At 53.0% G+C, this 11,179-nt stretch overlaps 1 long non-coding RNA gene across 1 annotated transcript; it reads right to left on the bottom strand.

Moving 5' to 3' along the window:
* Positions 1-6,017: 6,017 nt before the first annotated feature.
* LOC130543393 (uncharacterized) lies at positions 6,018-9,682 on the bottom strand. Its single transcript, XR_008958707.1, has 3 exons — positions 9,088-9,682; positions 6,579-6,989; positions 6,018-6,459 (listed from the first exon to the last, which is right to left on the bottom strand). It is a non-coding gene; the product is annotated as an uncharacterized LOC130543393 (long non-coding RNA).
* Positions 9,683-11,179: the final 1,497 nt, after the last annotated feature.

The raw sequence follows: 11,179 nt of genomic DNA, 5'->3' as shown, positions 1-11,179 counted from the left end.
GTGTTCTCCACAGAAGAGTGATGTCCCGTCGCCTCGTTCCTGGACTCGGCCATGCCACGGAATTCTGTGTGAGCCATAATGTTTAATGGGAGAAGGCCGCGGTGTCTGTAGTGAACGACGCTACGCGGTGCCCTTAAAATTTTGTTAAGAGGGTAGATCTCGTGGTAAGTGTTCTTGAGTGAAACAAAGCAAAACAAAACACAAAGGGACACAAAGAAACTCTTGGAAGTGGTGCGTATGTCTGCCACCTTAATTGTGGTGATGGTTTCACGGGCATGCGCATGTCCAAACCCATCACGTTGTATGCGTTAAATATGTACAGTTTTTTTCTATATCAATAATTCTTCAGTTAAAATGTTTTTAAAAAGAGAGAGGGGGCGCCTGGGTGGCACAGTGGTTAAGTGTCTGCCTTCGGCTCAGGGCGTGATCCCAGCGTTCTGGGATCGAGCCCCACATCAGGCTCCTCCGCTGAGCGCCTGCTTCTTCCTCTCCCATTCCCCCTGCTTGTGTTCCCTCTCTCGCCGGCTGTCTCTGTCAAATAAATAAATAAAATCTTTATAAATAAATAAATAAATAAATAAATAAAAAGAGAGAGAGAAGCTGCTCATGAGGGGGGGTTTCCTTGTCACAGGGGTCTTGGCCTAAATGTCCCGCGCTCAGGGAGGCCACCCCCACTGCACCTCTCATGGAGGTCGCCCTGACATCCCTCTCCCAGCCCCTACTCAATTCTTGTCATAGCCCTGACCACCACCTGCTGTTCCTCCTGATGTGTTTCCTCATTTCTTCCATCTCCCCCCCCCCACGATGCGACTCTGCCCGCTCAGGGACCTGGGCTCGGTTGCTCAGGGCTATGGCCCCAGCACCTAGAACAGGGCCTGGCACAGAGTTAGTCCTCAAAGATTTAATTTATTCATGAACGAATAATGATTGCTAACACTGGGACGCCTGGGTGACTCAGTCAGTTAAGCATCTGACTCGTGATCTCTACTCGGGTCATGATCTCAGGGTCCTGAGATCAAGCCCCGTGTCGGGCTCCACTGAGCCTGGAGCCTGCTTAGGATTCTCTCTCTGTCTCTCCCTTTGCCCTCCCCCTGCTCTCTCTCTCTCTCTCAAATAGAAAAATCTTAAAGAAAATCATTGCGAACACTTACTGAGGGCCTCCTATATACCAAACACTTTCTTCATGCATTAACTCGGGCTCAGCAGACTATAGGCTTCAGGGCAAAGTTGGCTCTCTGCCTACTTTTATAAATAAAGTGTCATTGCCCCACTTGACGAATCAAGTATGTATTGTCTACGGCCGATTTTCAAATACAATGGTGGAGTTGAATAGTTGTGACCCAAACAGTATGGCCAGCAAACCGGAAATATTTACTAGCTGGCCCTTTACAGAAAGGGCCTGCTGGCCCCCGTGTTAACTCATTCAATCTTCACCAGCACCAGTGAAGTCCGTACTATAATTATTGACATTTTACAAATAGGGCAACTGAGGCACACAGAGCTTGTCCCAGGTTACACAGTGAGTACAGAGGATGGATTTGAATCCAGACAGACTTGCTCTGAGGCCCATATTCTTAGGTAGCTGCCATGTGCCATTACCCTTCTAGGAAGAGACCAGAAAGAGGGAAGATCAGGACAGTCCTAGGCATTATGGGGTCAGCACATAAGAAAGGAAAGGAAAATGAAAAGTAAGGAAAGCTAGGGCAGCTGGGAGGCCAGCAGAGCCCTTAGGACACTGGGCCCTTTCTTTCTTTCTTTCTTTCTTTCTTTCTTTCTTTCTTTCTTTCTTTCTTTCTTTCTCTTTTTCTTTCTTTCTTTTTAAGATTTTATTTATTTATGTGACAGAGACAGCCAGTGAGACAGGGAACACAAGCAGGGGGAGTGGGAGAGGAAGAAGCAGGCTCCCAGCGGAGCAGGGAGCCCGATGTGGGGCTCGATCCCAGGACCCTGGGATCACGCCCTGAGCTGAAGGCAGACGCTTAACAACTGAGCCACCCAGGCGCCCCTGGGCCATCTCTTTTAAGGTCTGACCTGACTCTGAGACCCAGAGCTCTCAAATTCTGTTCCCTGGAGCAGGAGTCCCCCCAGTAGACATCAAGACGCATCCGAAGGCTGAGAGTAGAATGTTCTCCACTTAGGACTTGAGAGTCTGACATTCTTCTTCAACCCTAAACCTGTGGCCCCTGCTACTTCTTGTCTCCAGAAGAACCAAAGATCCCATGGTCTCTGGTTTAGCACGGTGAAGGATGATTTCAGGTGGCACATACTACTTTCCTTTTTTTTTAAGTTCCACAGAGAAAGGCTTTGGTTCCAAAGGCTCCACCATGTGAACATGTTTGAAAGCTCCCCATTCTTCTGATGTTGACATTTGGATACCATTCAACCCAGAGGCTAAAGAAACTGAGAAGCGAATTTTCTAGAATCAGAGGATGCTCTGTGGCCTTGGGAATCACAGCCTTACCCAGGAGGAGGCCCCCCAGCAGAGCTGGAAGCTTCTCCTTGCTGATAAGAAATGCAAAGAAAAGAAAAGAAAAAGAAAAGAAAGAAAAGAGAAGAAAAGGAAAAGAAAAGAAAGAAAAGAAAAAAGAGAGAAAAGAGAAGGAAAAAAGAAAAGAAAAGAAAAGAAAGAAAAGAAAAGGAAGGAGGGGGCAAACCGGAGAGGAGTGAGCCAAGCTGAGCCGAGCTGGTGGGCTTTGTCCAGGCAGGACCACCTGATCCGCACAGAGCGTCTCTCGGAAGGTGCGCTTGGGCCAGGAACAGTGGAAAAGCACTCTACCCCAAACTCGTGGCCTCTGGAAGCTGCTTTGAAGTTCACCTAGCTCTTCCTAGGGGCACCTGCTCCTGACAAGTCCCCGAGGGAGGAGTTGCTCTGATGCCTATCAGAGAGGCCACAGGATTTGCCAAGAGTCACACAGCAAGCGGCATCAGATGACTGCCCTTCGTTTGGGTGGGCTCCTTGCTCATCAAACAACCTCCTGATGACTTACCTACCGGTGAGCCTGAGAAAGGGACAGAGGTGCTCTGGGTGGGGACTTAGGTAGTTCTATTCAATTTGTCTGTGGAGGTCTCTGCGGCATTCCCGGGGCCCTAGAGCTGGCCCAGAGTAGGTCCTCTCTAAACGTTTTGTGGAGAGTATTAAAATGACATACTCTGGCGGGGTGCCCAGTCCGGGGAAAGGGGTAGGGCAGGTGCACATATAAGACTAAAATAAACTAGAACGTGAAAAGGGCCCTCGGAGGGATACACGATGCCATTGGCGGCTGAAAAGAAGGAAACCATGTGGGCTGGGGAAACATGAATTTTTAGAGGAGTGTAGAATGTTCTTGAAGGAGGGGTTCCTTTCCGCAGGTGGGCATGGGTGCATAGTGACAGGTCTGTGGCCCAGCCCCTGCTCACCTGACTATCAAACCCCGTATTGCCCATACCCAGCCACGCCAAACCAGTGTCGCCTCCGCCCCTCTGCCCTCACGGCTTGCACTGGCTGGAACACCCTTCCCTTCCCCTCCCTTCACTTCTTCCCTCCGAGTGCCCCTCCCCTCCCTATTAGCCCTTCTGACCCCCTCCTCCTAGCTCCCATGGCAACCAACCTGGGCTCCTCGCCTTTGGCCCTAACTATGGGATGGGGCGGGGCCCTGGGGCTGGCGGCTTCCTTGCCTCACCCCCTCCAGCCCTGCCGGCCTGTAAAGCTCCCTGAGAGTGGACTGTCGTTTATTTTGGAAATTCCATCAACTAACCTTCAGCCGGGCCAGGGTAAACATTGAATAAAGATTCATCGAGTGGGGGCGCCCGGCTGGCTTAGTCAAAGGAACACGGGACCCTTGATGTCTCGGGGTCATGAGTTTGAGCCCCACGTTGGGTGTAGAGATTACTTAAATAAATAAAACTTAAAAAAAAAAGATTCATCGAGTGGATGGGTATCCAATTTTTGTGGGGCCTGCAGGTGGATAATGAAAGCTAAGGCTGAGGCAGAATGTTGGGACCAACCGGAGGAAGGCCTGCCGTCGGCCAGGTGGGGGCGGAGGGATGGGTGGCGCAAGGAGCCACGGCAGCACCAGGTGAGACCACGGTAGCTGACGGTGCCCTCCGACACATGGCCCCACAGGGACATGGGGGCTGGAGCAGGGAAAGGAGAGCCCACGAGGGAGGAAGGCCGGAGGGCTGTTCCAGCATCCTGGTCAGCACGTCTCAGGAGCCCCCCAGGTTCTGCTCACATGGGCTCACTGACAGAGTGAGTTCAAACCCAGCAGCTGGGCATCCTGCCAGAGCCCTGACCTCACCCTAGTGCGGAGGGTCTGTGACAAGCATGTGACCCAGCAGCCAGCCCTGGGACAAGCAGCAGCAGCAGGAACGGAAGGGAGGAACTCAGCTAAAGGGGGGGGGGCGGAGCAGGGCAGGGGGCTGGGGACTAGCAAGGGCTGTGGTCTTTTCCAGATGAGGAGTGACCTGGGTTCTTGAAGTCCATTCCTTCGTTCATTCATTAATTCATGCATTCAACAAACTTCTATCGAGCACCTCGTATATTTGGGTCCTACAGGAGATAGAAAGCTGTCTCCATCCTTAAGACGCTCACAGTTTAGTTGGAAGAAGGATGGGAAGTATACACGCAAAAGGGAGAGACAGAGATCAAAGCGCCATGGGGCCCAGCAGAGGGAGAAAGCATTGTCGCTGACAACAAAAGGGAAGGTTTCCTGAGGAGGGGACATTTCAGACACCTTCAGACAGGTGATTTCAACAAGAGGACCTGGGAGGGCTGCGCCGGGGGCAGCAGGCTGGGCAGAAAGAGACCAGGAGCTGGCAGAGGCGAGAACCACAGCCCACAGCGGTCCCCGGTAATGCTCAATAATCGTTTTCCTTGTTGAATAAGGCAGTGAACTTCTGCCTCTCTTCCTCCCCTCCCCATCTGGACCCACCACTGGTCACTTGAACTTCTCTCTCCGCAGCACTTAGTCTCCTGAGCCCCTTTTCTTCTGCCAGAGCCACGTCTTCGACCTCGAAGGTGAAACATCCCTTCTCCTGACCCCTCAAACTTTTCCTTGCGTCCTTGATCTCACTCCTGCCCGCCCCTAGGACCTGGCTCCTTCAGTGGCCTTGGCTCTCTCTATCTGTTTTGCTCCTGGGCTCCGGCCCTTTAGCTGATAATAAATGTGATTAAGTCCTTGCACCCCCAAATCCCTTCGCTTCCTGATTGGAGGCTGCGAGTCCTAAGGATGTCTCTGTAGTACAATGTGCGCCTCTTCCTGGGCCCCTCAGAACTAGGAACAGCGCCCTAAGCTCAGACACCGTTCATCGAATGGATGGATCTGGTCCTGTCACCCACCCCAGCTTCCTCAGTGGCTTCTCAAGGCAAAGTCAAGTGTCACGTGTGACCTACGGGCACCTGAGGAATGGGGCCAGTCTGCCTCTCTCCCACTGCATTCTTCCTCCTTAGCTCCAGTCATTCCAGAATAATTATTCTGTCCAAAGCCCGCTGCACTGTTGCTCACCTTTCTTGACCTTTGTTCATGCTCTTCCCTCTGGAATGTCCTTTCCCCATTGCTGCACCGGGTGCACTTTTGCTCTCAATGCAGCTTAAAGGTCTCCTCCTCCTAGAAGCCTTCCTGGCTCTCTTCCCACCCACGCCTTCCCCAACACTGTCAGGCGCTGCTGTTCTGTGTAGGAACAGTGTGTTTACAAGCTCTTTGAGGGTAGGCACGAGTCTTGTTCGATGATTTTAGCCTTAGTGCCAAGGGCCCAGACAGCTGGTAGGTGCTCCCTAGATGTTCATTAATTGAACGCGTTAATTAATGTCTGAAGAAATGCTAGTGATTTCAAAGGCACCTGTCTAATTTTTCTCTCTGGTCCCGGTTCCTGCCGGCAGAAAGGGAGGGGATACTCCCTAAAGACACAGTATCCAGGATGACATGAGCCCCCAGTCCAGGATCCCCCTAAAACTCAACTCTAAGAAGAACCCTCTATGAAGCTGGCTTAAAAAAAATCAGGCGTAGAGTCCATGGTCTTATTTTTAACATCCAAGGGAGAACTGGAATATGATTTTTATTGTTCTGTTCTAAAAATACATTTTCTATGGTGTTTTTGCTGCTTCACAATAAAATAGCTTTTGGCATGACAGTGTTCTTGCGTAAGTGAAAATACAATTTCGTGAAATAGTGTTTCGTGTGATTTCAGGGAAGCAAGTATCTGACCTAAGGCGGGGGTGCGGCGGGGGGGGGGGGTCTCCAGGCAAGATGGTTGCATCCGCTGTAGAGCGGCCCAGGGCCTGGCGCCACCGGGAGGCTTGGAGTTTCCAGCTTTTCCAGGGATGTCGGCCCCAGAGTCCAGGATCAGTCACCCTCAATCAATCAGCAAATATTTATTGAGTGATTACAGCATGGGGAGCTGCAGCTGAGTGGAACAGAAGACGCCTGCGAGCCTGGGTTACTTTCCGTGGCAAGTTCCTTGTCCGTGTCATCACTTCTACTCCTATGGAAAATTGTAACTACCATTCAGTGCAACCCTCGTCCCTGAGACCAGGGTCTGCTTTTTAACCTCTATTGACTTTTCATAAACTCTCTAGGGTAGGTGGCATTATTTCTACTTACCAGATGAGAGAAACTGAGGCTCCAAAGAGGGTTCTACATTGCCTCTGATCTCCCCGCCACAGAGTAGCAGATCTGGGATCTGAATGTGGTTTCTCCGGTTTCAGACCCAAAGTCCTTAGTAACGATAGCCAGCATCTGCCGGAGGCTTCCAAGGGTACAGAGTCTTTTCCAGGAAATGTCGAATTGGCTCCTATCGCTACATCATGCGAGGTCACGGTGATTATAATGCCCGTTTGAGAGATGAGCAAACAGAGGCTCAGGGGCTCTAGCAACCTGCCGAAGTCCCTCTGGGTAAATTACATACGTAGGACTTGAGCTGTGGCCAAACCCTGTGTTCCTTCTGCTACACGGAATGGAGGACTGGATCATCGAGTTTGGGCCCGGCCGAGCTTCTAGCAGAGTTCTAGAATTCTAGGAAGAGAATTTCATTCTAGGAAGAGACTTCTCACCTAACAGCCCCAAAGAGCCCTCGTGCCACACGGTGGCCCCGCCTGGACTCTGCTCCACATGCCTGTCCCGGGAAGGAGAGAGATTAAGGGCCTCCAGGCCTGATGGCTGGGCTGCTCTAGGGCCAGGAGCCCAGCTGGGAACAGGAATGTGAGGGAGGGGGAGGGAGCTGCGCCGGGCTCCCGACAAGCAGGAGGCTTTCCAATGAATGGACCATTGGTGGTTGCGGTTTCGTGGGCCAATTGTGGTTAGGAGAGGGAAGAGGCTCCCGAGGAACGCTGCATTCCTGCTCCTGTCAGCAACTCGGAGTGCTCCGGACCCGGCAGGAACACAGGCCCATCCACCCCTCCGGGCTCCAGGGTGAAGCGCGTGTCCCGTGCCCTCCTTGCCTCCAGAGCAGGGCTCTGGCCACCACAGGGTCCAGAGGAACGTCACAGCAGGAGAGCGGCTTTCCTGAGGTGGAAGCAGCCTTGGCCTTGAGCCTCCCTAACCCCCCCCCCCAGTTCCCTAGGCCAGGGCACCACTGAGAAGGCATTAGCACAGCCGCCCCGGAGTCCTCTTTTAATTGAGCATGGGGTAGCGCTGACTGGTCAGCAGACGCAGGGCCCCCCTGGCCTCAGGATTCTGCCCCCTATAGAGCATACCGTATTCCAGGCAAGGTTCTAAGCACCTTACACATAATAACAACTTTATAGAAGCCCTCTGAGGAAGATGCCATTATTACCCCCATTTTACAGATGAGGAAACTGAGGCACAGAAAGGTTAAGTAACCTGCGCAGGGTCATAGAACTAGCAGGAGGCAGAGCCAAGTTTCTACCCAAGAGGGAAGGTTGCAGAAGTAACCTCTTGCTCGCCGTCCTCCACGGCTCCCCGGGTGATGGCCACGCTGACTCTTCTTCTGCCCTGGGGAAAAGCGCACGGCACCTGCCAACAGGAAGGCTTGCCACCCGGCTGGAGGGCCTATGGCTGGGCCAGGCCCCGGGCCTGGAGTTTAGGGCAGCCACAGTGATGAGTGCTGCAGGCTGGAGTGGGAGTCAGGCCTACCTCTCCTTCCCTCACACAGGAGAACCCTGGAAAAAGGCTTTCCCTCCCGCACTCACGCCCCTGCTCCGGGCGGCCCCATCCAGCCCAGCCTGGCTCTCCAGTGAGGAAGGCCCCTCTTGGATTTCCCAGTGGGCCTCAGGCAAACCAACACAGAAAACCCAGGCAAGCAATCCCCTTAAATCACATGGAGTGGAAGAAAGGGGTCTGTAGTCAGTGGTATATGGGAACTGAACTCTTCCAACCCTCAGGCTCTTCTCTCTCCAGGTTTCTGACTCCCTTCAATGACTTCCAGAAGCCAGGCCACTTTGGCCCTTGGGGCATCTCGAACTTTCCCATCATTCCTCTCCCTGACTCGTGTTGGAATGTCCCTGGTGTTCTAGGAGTGGGGGGGCATGTAATTCAGCTGGCCTGGATGAGCACAGGACCCAGCTTCCAACAAGCACTCAACAGTGAACATAAGCTTATTGCATTAACAGATGAATACAGAGAGCGTAGGTTTTTACTTCCTGTTTCCAGGTAATTCTCTGCCTCATTTGCCCTGAAGTCACACAGGACCAAAGATAGGAAGTGGGCCTGTGTGCTGCCTGGACACCAGCAGACACCTCATCCTCCTTGTGATTCTCTTTTTCCAATGAAGATTGGAACAAAATTTCATTCTAGACGTTTCCTCAGTAGAGGGATTGTGACTCTAGGGGGTAGCGAGGGGCACTTGGGATGTCGAAACTCACCGTGGGTAAGTTGCTTTATTTCTAGGCTTCACTGATCAGCTCTGAGGAGCTCCTGAGAGCAACCTGGGAGGACCCATTCCTGCCCACATCCAGGAGACTGTGCCCAGCCCGCTGGGGGCAGGAAGCAGAGGGCAGAGCTGGGCCCCTGACCCAGACAGCCTCCTAACAATGCCTGCATCCAGGGGTGAGACTCCCAGTGGCATGCCGTGACATCAGCATGGGTATTTCCCCAGCTCCAGGGACAAGGGGACTATCCCCCCAGCCAGGTGAAGAGTGCTCTTAACACCTACCTTGGTAGTCTTCCACGGGATAGAAGAGGGCTCGATCATTTGTTCATTTATCAAATACGAAGTCTCCACAGCAGCCCTGGGAAAGTGGCTGGCAGGGAGCTTCCATTCCCACGGAATTGATGAGAAATCCTGCCAAAGATCCCTCGGTTATGGCTGCTTTACCACCTTTCATGTCCTCCACCCACCCTCTTAAAAGAGAAGAAGATGTGTTTAGAAGGGCAGCCTGTGTGGGGCAAGGCGGGAGATGGGATACCTAACCTGGTCAGCCAGGGGTCTTAACACGCTCTGGTCCTCGCCAGCACTTTGTTAGGAGCGCTGGGGCAGGAAAGCCGTGTTCCCTCTGTAGCTGCCAGCAACCAAGTCTGCTGCTATCCAACCCCCCCAACCCCCGCTGGGTCCAGTTCCCAAAGAGCCATGGGGCCACTCTGATGGAGGAAAGAGAGGAGAGAGAGGAGGAGGAGGGAAGGAGGGAGGAAGAAAGGGAGGAAGGGAGAAAGAGAGAAAAGGAGAAAGAAAGGTGGGGGGGAAGAAGGAAGGAAGGAAGGAGGAGGTGAGGGGGAGAAGAAAGGGACAGAAGAAAGAAGCAGCAAGGAAGCCCTTTGCGATAGAAGTCAACTCCCTGGAAAGGATCTCAAGGGGATATTGCCTGTCAAATAATTTCAAGGAAATGACATGTCAACGCCCAGCAAATGAGGCTTTCCTCCCACTTCCTGCCATCGACCTCCATTTCTCTTTTCAGCCTCTCTCCTCCCACCCTTGGTTCATCCCTCTGGTAAGCAGGGTCCCTCTCGTACTCCCTTCTGCCCTCCTCCAGGGTCAGCTGAGTGCTGCCCCCTTGATGATGTTACATTAGGAAATCATCGGAACCAAGATCTTGGATTGTTCCAAATTCCTCTATGCCTCCCCAGTGACCCAGCTCAGGACATGACTCCCCCGGAAGTCAGTGTGGAGAACAGCAGCAAATCTGACCAGGGAGAGGACATGGGACCCGGAGCTGGTTCACTCCAGGCCTCCCTCCTGAAGACCCCCCCCCCCAACCGCCCCGCATCCAGGAGACGGATTCATTACTCTGGGGCAGGTGCCTCTGCCTGTCTGAGCCTTCATTTGCTCATTCAAGGCACTCCGGGATGGAAATGCTTCTAGTTCTATGGCTCCAACCTCCCTGCCCATGGCTGGGCACAGGCAGGCCCACACTGGTGTGAACAACTAAGGAGCTCTGTGCACGTGGAAACACCCTGCTGGATTAGCTCTGAGATCCGACGAGGACCTGCCTGCCTGCTCGCCTAAGGTCTCCCAGGCAAATGGGCAGGGAGAAGGGACAGGAGTATTGGCCCAAGTGCAGGAAAGAGCACAGGCAATGCAGCCCAGGGGAGCCCATCAGGCACGCCTCAAGCTCTTCCAGCCTCGATTTCCCCCTGTCAGGTGGTAAGACCCATCTGAAGTCGAGCAGATTCAGAGCCTCTCCTTTTAAGGTAACAGACACGAGACAGCTGTGAGTCCCCGCTGCGGAGTCCTGGTGTTCCAGGGCCCTGCTCGTCCCTCTGCAGCTCTGTGCAGACAGAGCTTCCCAGCATCCCACAGCCCCAGATTCCAAAGTGTTCTTTCATAACCAAGCATTTGTTCTGCGCTGTCGCCTGCCCTAGAGACCTCCCTCCACATGTCGCCCATTTGACCTCACAACCCTTCCTTGGGGAAAGGGCTTGCCATTGTCATTGCACAAACCAGGAAAAGAAGGGCTCGGAAGAATTAAGGGCCTTGTCTAAAGTTACACTGCAAATGAGTGGTAGAGCTGGGACTGAAATCTGGCGCCCTGCGCCACTGCTGTGTCATTGCTCATGGCCCCTGTGAGTAGACAGACGATGATAATAATAACAAGAGTAACTCCAACAGTGGGACTGACTCCCTTCAGGCCCCATGGGAGACACTTGCGCGTGCCGTCCCATTCAATCCTCAGCACTTCGGCAAGAAAGGGAAATTAATGTCTAAGTGGCAAAGTCAGGGTTCAAACCTAGATATGCAAACAGTTTCAGTCGAGGGAGGACAGGGACCCAGGCTTTGCGCCCAAGGGGAGGACAGATGCTTTCCGGTGAGC

This window comes from Ursus arctos, unplaced genomic scaffold (assembly GCF_023065955.2).
Source record: "Ursus arctos isolate Adak ecotype North America unplaced genomic scaffold, UrsArc2.0 scaffold_12, whole genome shotgun sequence".
Taxonomy (NCBI): domain Eukaryota; kingdom Metazoa; phylum Chordata; class Mammalia; order Carnivora; family Ursidae; genus Ursus; species Ursus arctos.
This window is presented reverse-complemented; position numbering and strand designations above follow the sequence as displayed.